We start from the raw sequence: 7,760 nt of genomic DNA, 5'->3' as shown, positions 1-7,760 counted from the left end.
TATTACACTTTGACATTTTGTATTTTGAAACAATACATGTAATTATTGACCTGGTAGAGCATACATACTTTGGGGACTTATACTGATTGTAAAATTATACATATTCATTTCAGTCTTCCGCTTGCGCATTACAACTGTCCCTGGATTATGTTCTGCTGATTTGGCTTAATCTTATTCATGTTTTATGCACTAATACAGACAACATTTAATCATCATTAAATATGTTGCATAAGTGATGCGTTGGAACTCGGGAGTTGGACTTCTACTCGACCCCCGATTTTTAGGGCGTTACAAGTTGGTATTAAAGCATGATTTGGATTAAACCGGACTTGGGTTATGGTCACACGACGTACACTGATGCATTTAGACCTAGGTAGGTGCGAGAAAAATGTAGAGACAAGCTTAGGATTTTTAGTTTCACCGATTGACGAAAGTTACCGAAAACGATCGCTGAGATCGGGTCCATACACATCCGCGATTGCTTGAGGCGACCCCGGACCACTTTTAGACCATCAATTGACGTGTTTAGACCATAATCCGCCCATTTTATCATTTTCCTTCAACACCCACGCCCCTCCACTGTTTCCCATCAAAACCCTCTCCTATCTCTCTCTTTCCTTTGATTTGAGAGCACAAATCTCTCATTTGTGTCTCACATACCTTTAAGTTCAACCACCCCTCCTTTTTTCACCTATCATCCCACTCCAATGGCTTTATTCGAGCTTGTGACGGCCATTTTCTTGATTTCCATGCTTCTTTCTCTCATGGGGAAGAAGAGGACTCCTACGGATGAGGCCGGGCCTAGTCGCCCCACTCGTTCAAGGAGGCCTAGAGGCGCCACTACTAGTGCTAATGTTGATCGGGAGATACGGACCAAGCGAGAGCTTGATCCCCAGGCTCCCCTTGAAAGGATCCTCCTGACGGATATGTCTCATGGGAGATTTCAGGGTCGCAGGGTCCTCTTTGAAGCTCATGTAGATGAGAAGCTCTTCGGGCATTATCTGGTGATGGACTGCCTGGTCGAAGCTGGGTGGGGTCCTATGTTCGAGGGTGAGTACCGTGCAAATGTGGGCACAGTCTGAGCCTTCTACGCCCACATTCGAGAGCCTACGTTGGAGCCCTTGCAGTTCAAGATCCCCGTTGGTAGAGATCGGGAGGCCACAACTGATGCTGGGTTAATAGCTCGGCTTATGAAGATGCCGTTTGGCGAAGTGCATGCAAGTGAGAAGAATTTGAAGAGTGTACGTGAAAGGGATCGCCGCACGCGATTCCTTTATGGACAACTGGCTCGCTGGAATACGAACAACAGTCTCTTAGCAACTAATACTTTTCTTAAGAGTTGGCCTTTTTCTCAATTTGCCACATGAGTAGCATACATATGAGGGTTAATGATATGATTGATATGTGTGTCTCAAATGATCACTAAATTTCAGGGGTCCGAATGCTATCTGCCTTAGTGGAGGGGACAAGGAGCCATCAATGTAAGACCCGAGGCCCCGAAATCTGGTTTGTACATTGGATAGCCATTGATTGTAGGTCCATTGACCTCGAGAATGTTTTGACTTGATCATAATGTTGTTCTGTTATCGAACCGCAAGCCGTATTTCAACCCGATAGCCGAATTTTAAAGATACGGACTTAAAATAAAACAATCTGAGAAATGACAACTATGTCCTTATTTTCTCTGGCAGAACCCCACCATCGAGTTTTCAAAATCCGTTAGGTCCGAGAGCCTAACCGTTGTGGCCGTAGTCAAGTTACGGAGTTACTGGCGAAAATGGCATGTCAATAGGACACCCGAATTGTAAGTTATGCATAGATATGTACATGTATATTTTACTAAAATAACTCAAATGACCTCGATTTTTTTTTTAATCCTTGGAATGCTTTCTTTCAAATCACGTAAAGAACATTTTGTTTATTACTACCATAAGTTTAAACTTCTCAAAATTATCACAAAACATCCCATAACCCTCCTTTTTAGACAAAAGCCCATTTAAAACCATTTTCAAGTCCATAAATATGAAAAACCTCTTTCAACATTCCATTTCCAGCACTCTAGTTGAGAAGACTAAGAAGAAGAAAAGGAAATAGAAGTTGAGGTTGAGAACCAATCCTCTGCTAGTTACAGGTGAGTGCATAGATTAGGAGCACATAGATGTGTACGTTGGGGTTTCCTTAAAAACCCTATCGTTGAATTTTCATTTAGGGTTAGGTACTTGCTGGAACTGTTTTAAGGTTAGATTGTAGCTAGATTTTCTGTTTTAGCGTTAGGTTCATGCTGGATTTTCATTTAGGGTTAGGTGAGTGCTAGAATTTCTGTTTTAAGGTTAGATTATTGCTGGATTTGCTGTTTTAGGGTTAGGTTATCGCTAAATTTTCATTTAGGGCTAGATTATTGCTGGAATTTCTGTTTTAAGGTTAGAATATTGTTAGATATTCTGTTTGGATTAGGTTCTCGCTGGATTTTCATTTAGGGTTAGGTTATTGCCAGATTTTCTTGCTATAATTTTCTGATTTAGTTAGTGAGATTATTAATGGAAGGTTGGATAATAAAGATGAGTTAATTTTGTTTAAATTCATACGAATTGCCATCGGTTTCTCGCTGTCCCTTACAAAGTCCGCCCACTACCTGTTTGACAAAACGTTTAAAAGAATTATCCTTCCTCCTTTTGATGTAGTTAATTCTTGAGAAAGAGCATGCTTGTGGCATGAAGTCTGATAACAGAATAAATTCCAGATTGGAGCTAGATTGGCTAAGTCATGTGTATATCATATGCATGGTTCATAGTTGATGTATCATTGTATGATTGAGAGTGAATGATTCATATCATGATATGGTGATCATAGTGGGTTGTGTTGCGACAGACGATGTGTCTATGAATAGTATGTGAACCATCTAGATACAGGATGTATTACATGAGACTCCTATGAGAAACTTAAAATTTATGAGGAGACCACATGAGGAAGGTCATCCTTTGCTTGTCTTGAAAAACATGATCTATTGTGCTTGTGTGTGGACTCATGTATACATGCATACGGTGATTGTAAATGCGATGAAACATACTTTGTTATGACACGAGTTGGACACCACACCGAAAATGTGTAATTCAACAGGACATAATTAGAGGGTCCGTGGGTGAAAGTCCCTAAACCCCGATGGGTACCAATGAGAGCAACCAATGCCTAGACTGGGTGGAAGAACAGAGCGCTGAAATGCCAAAATACCACATTAGGTAGCGACTCCCACCGACAAGTGTCGATTGGTTGGTTGAGAGGTTTGACCTGACCTGCTTATGGGCAAGGAAAGATAGGTTGTGCGTGACGAGCTCGTAAATTGTCCGCTATCGTTTTGTTAGGCGACTTATGACTTCTTACTGTTAGGCAGATAGTGAGGTTCAATACAAGTGGGTTAGACTAGTTTGGCCCATGAACTATATAGTCCCACCTCTGTAGTTGACGACGGTGGAAAAGTCTATACAAGTAGGTAGCGATCATATGCGAGTCCCACCTTTGTTTTAGACTTTGGTGATCCAATTGAAAAATGTGGAAAGTTGTAGAAACGTTGAAAGAGTATGTATGTTACAAGTGGGTAGAAGTCCCACCTCTGTATATAAAAATGATTTGGAACATAAAAAGTGGCATAACGCACTGTATCTTTATTTTATTATTATCGATCCAGAAAGCCTGTGCATTCCTGTGCATTATATGAGCATGACATGCAACATGCATTTTCACTGCACACACGCACTCACTGGGCTTAGTAGCTCAAGCTTTCCTTTCTTTGTTTTTACAAGTGAGAGTAGGGAGCTGCAGGAGTAGAGGCTACAGACTCCAGTTGTCCTTTTTATTTTGTACATATAAGTGTATATATTTTTTTGTAATACCCTGAATATGTACATTAGGTATAGTAAATATGACATGGTTTATGTTTTGGTTTTGCCTTGATGTGATCAGTTGTACACAGTAATATATGATGAAAATTTGAGAAATGCTACGTGTTTGTCGTTTTGACTTTCAGAAATCCTCCTTGTGGAGCCCCGCTTATGGGACTTAGTATGTGATAGTTGGAAGTCCCAAAATCGGAGTTCTACGGAGGCTGTTAACCAAAATGTGATGTATAGTAATCATGGATTACCAACACTAGATTTAGGGTCGTGACAGAAAATGGTATCAGAGCATGATCTGGGAAATATCTGCATAAATCATATAATGTATTTACTATATGTTGTTGTGTTAGAGTTGTTAGGTTCATGTTTTGCGAAGTAGAGGAGTTGTATGGTTATTTACTATTGTGTATATTGTATAGGTTTCCTTGTTCTTTGTTCTTTTTAGGCTAATTCGGTGTTTTATCTATAGGATGCCGCCTAGAAAGAATCCTGTTCAGACTCCTCCAGTGCAACCCAAGTCTAAGTCAAAATCTACGTCAAAATCTGTTCCAGATCCAGTTATACCTATTCTTGCAACACAACTTCAACAATTGTTGCAGACTATGTCAACTATAACGGCTAATCAAAAGCAGCGATCTAGTTATACTCCTGAGACATCAGCGCAGGAGCGGGCCAGTGCTCTTTTTATGGAGTTTAGACGTCTAGATCCACCTTGTTTTTCTGGTAAGCCAGATCCTATGGCAGCCGAGTTATGGAAGTCAGAAATAGAGAAACTTTTTCAAGTTATGGGTTGTACTTCCAAGCAATGTGTTACCTTAGCGACTTATCAATTGCAAGGAGAGGCAGAACAATGGTGGAAGTCAGTTGTTCGTTCAGTAGATCCAAAATTTGTGTGGACATGGGAAGCATTTAAAGACCAGTTCGATTGTAAGTTTTTCCCCGTAGCTGTTCGTCGTCAGAAAGCACATGAATTTGATTCTTTGGTTTAGGGTGAGATGTCTGTTGCTGACTATGAGGCTCGTTTTATAGAATTATCTCGTTTTACTCCACATTTAGTAGCCAATGATAATTTAAAGATGAGAAAATTTGAGGATGGTTTGCGTCCTAGTTTGCGATCTCGAGTTAGAGGGTTTGAGTTGTCAACTCTAGAGGGAGTAGTAGCGAAGGCACAAATTTTTTAGTCTGATTGGAACCAACAACAAAGTACACATCCATCTACTTCTAATCAATAAAGGAAGAGGAGATTTATTTCAGAGAGTGGTAATAGTTTTCAGCCCTTTTCATTCCCAAAGAGGCATACAGTTAGATATGATAATGCAACCAGACCTGATGTAAGACCCCTAGTATCACCATTTGCTCCTCAACGACAGTTTTTAGCCAAACCTGATGTTAGATCCCCAGTATCACCGTCTGTTCCTCAGCGATAGTTTTTCGGAGCCTGTTATAATTGTGGTGGTGTAGGGCACCGTAAAAACGATTGTCCTAATCCGCAGAAACAATAGCCATATCAACCACCTAGACATCAGCAGCCTCAGTAGCAAAGGCCACCATATAGGACACAGTATAGGCCCCAACAACAACAGTCTCAACAGCAGTCACAACGGCAACAAGGTAGACAACCCTTATCCCTTCAGATGCAACCTCGTGTTTATGCAATCCAGAAGAGAGATTCTCAGACTAAGGGAGGAGTCATAGAAGGTATACTTGTAGTGTCATCCCTTTTTGCACGTCTCCTTTTTTATTCTGGCGCATTACATTCATTTATAGCAGATAGTTTTTGTCAGTCGTTGGAATTGCCGAGAACATCGATGACCAAGGGATTAAAGCTCTTGACTCCTTCAGGGAAAAGAATGGTGTTGAGTTCTATATGTCAGGACTGTCCTGTTTACATAGTAGAGTATGCCCTTCCAATCGATTGTTATGTTTTGGAGTTGTTAGTGTATGATGTGATTTTGGGAAAGAACTGGTTATCCAAGTACCATGCAGTGTTGGACTGTACAGCTAAGACAGTCACCTTTTCTATACCTGACCAGCCTCGATTTCAGTTTGTGGCTAATCTTAAAGATAAGTTTATAGAGACTTTGATGTCCTGTATTCATAACGAGTCCAAAGGTGTATGTATTGAACAGTTGCTGGTTGTACGTGATTTTCCAAATGTTTTTGAGGAAATTCCAAGTTTGCCACCCATTAAATGTACAAAATTTCAAATAGATCTTATCCTTGGCACTGCCCCTATATCCAGAGCCCCTTATCGTATGGCACCATAAGAGTTGCATGAGTTGCAAAGACAGATAGATGAATTACGTCGTTTGGAGTTTATTCGCCCGAGTACTTCACTTTGGGGAGCACCTGTGCTTTTTGTAAAGAAGAAGGATGGTTCTTTATGGTTGTGTGACGATTATAGAGGACTTAATAAGGTGATGATTAGAAACAAGTATCCGCTCCCAAGAATAGATGATTTATTCGATCAGTTGAGTGGTGCGCAATATTTCTCGAAAATAGATTTACAGTCTGGGTATCATCAGATTCGGGTTCAGGAGGAAGATATCCCGAAGACAGCTTTTGTGACTCGTTATGGACAATTTGAATTTCAGGTCATGTCATTTGGTCTGACTAATGCACCTGCAGTATTTATGCAGTTGATGAATGAGGTATTCTATCCTTATTTGGACCGTTGCAAACCCTTCATGCCCATCAGCTATATACTAAACTGGAAAAATGTGAGTTTTGGCAGGAAGAAGTGAAATTTTTGGGGCACACAATTTTAAAGAATGGAGTTTCAGTTGATCCAACTAAGGTTGAAGCAGTTTTGTAATGGAAACAACCGAAGAATGCATCTGAGATTCAGAGTTTCTTAGGTCTAGCAGGGTATTACAGATGTTTTGTTAAAGAATTTTCTCGTATAGCTACCCCACTGACTCGATTGACTCGAAATGATGCAATGTTTGTTTGGAGTGGAGCCTGTGAGCGGGTATTCGCGGAACTAAAAACTCATTTTACGACGGCACCGATTCTCACTCTTCCATTTGGGAGTGAGGGATTCACCAGTGAAAGGTGTAGTACGATTTGGTGTTAAGGGAAAGTTAGCCTCGAGGTTTATAGGGCCCTTTGATATTGTTGGACGAGTTGGCACTGTAGCTTATCATCTCGATTTGCCACCCCAATTATCTGGAGTTCATAACATTTTTCACGTCTCAATGTTCCGTAAATGTGATTCGAAGATAATAACACCTGTTATTGATTGGCAATCCTTAGTAGTTCGGGAAGATGCATCCTATATCGAGCAGCCAATTTGTATCGTGGATAGAAAAGAACAAGTTCTTCATACTAAAGTCATTCCCTTAGTTAAAGTCCAATGGGGTTATCATTCTGTAGAAGAAGCAACCTGGGAATGGGAAGCAGAGATACGTAGTCGTTACCCTCATCTATTTGATTTCTAGGTACGTATAAATATGATATGGTTATTGTTGTAGTGTACTGTTATAAACGGATTTGTTTTGAAATTTCGAGGGTGAAATGTTTTTTAGGAGGGAAGAGTTGTGAGACTCGAGGCCCCGAAATCTGGTTTGTATACTGGATAGCCGTTGACTATAAGTCCATTAGCCTCGAGAATGTTTTGACTTGATTATAATGTTGTTCTATTACCAAGCCGCAAGCTGTATTTCAACCCGATGGCCGAATTTTAAAGATACAGACTTAAAATGAAACTATCTGAGAAATGACAACTATGTCCTTATTTTCTCTGGTGGAACTTCACCATCGAGTTTTTAAAATACGTTAGGTTCGAGAGCCTAACCGTTGTGGCCGTAGTCAAGTTACGGAGTTACTAGTGAAAACGGCATGTCAATAGGACACCCGAATTGTAAGTTA

This window comes from Magnolia sinica, chromosome 17 (genome assembly GCF_029962835.1).
Source record: "Magnolia sinica isolate HGM2019 chromosome 17, MsV1, whole genome shotgun sequence".
Taxonomy (NCBI): domain Eukaryota; kingdom Viridiplantae; phylum Streptophyta; class Magnoliopsida; order Magnoliales; family Magnoliaceae; genus Magnolia; species Magnolia sinica.
This window is presented reverse-complemented; position numbering follows the sequence as displayed.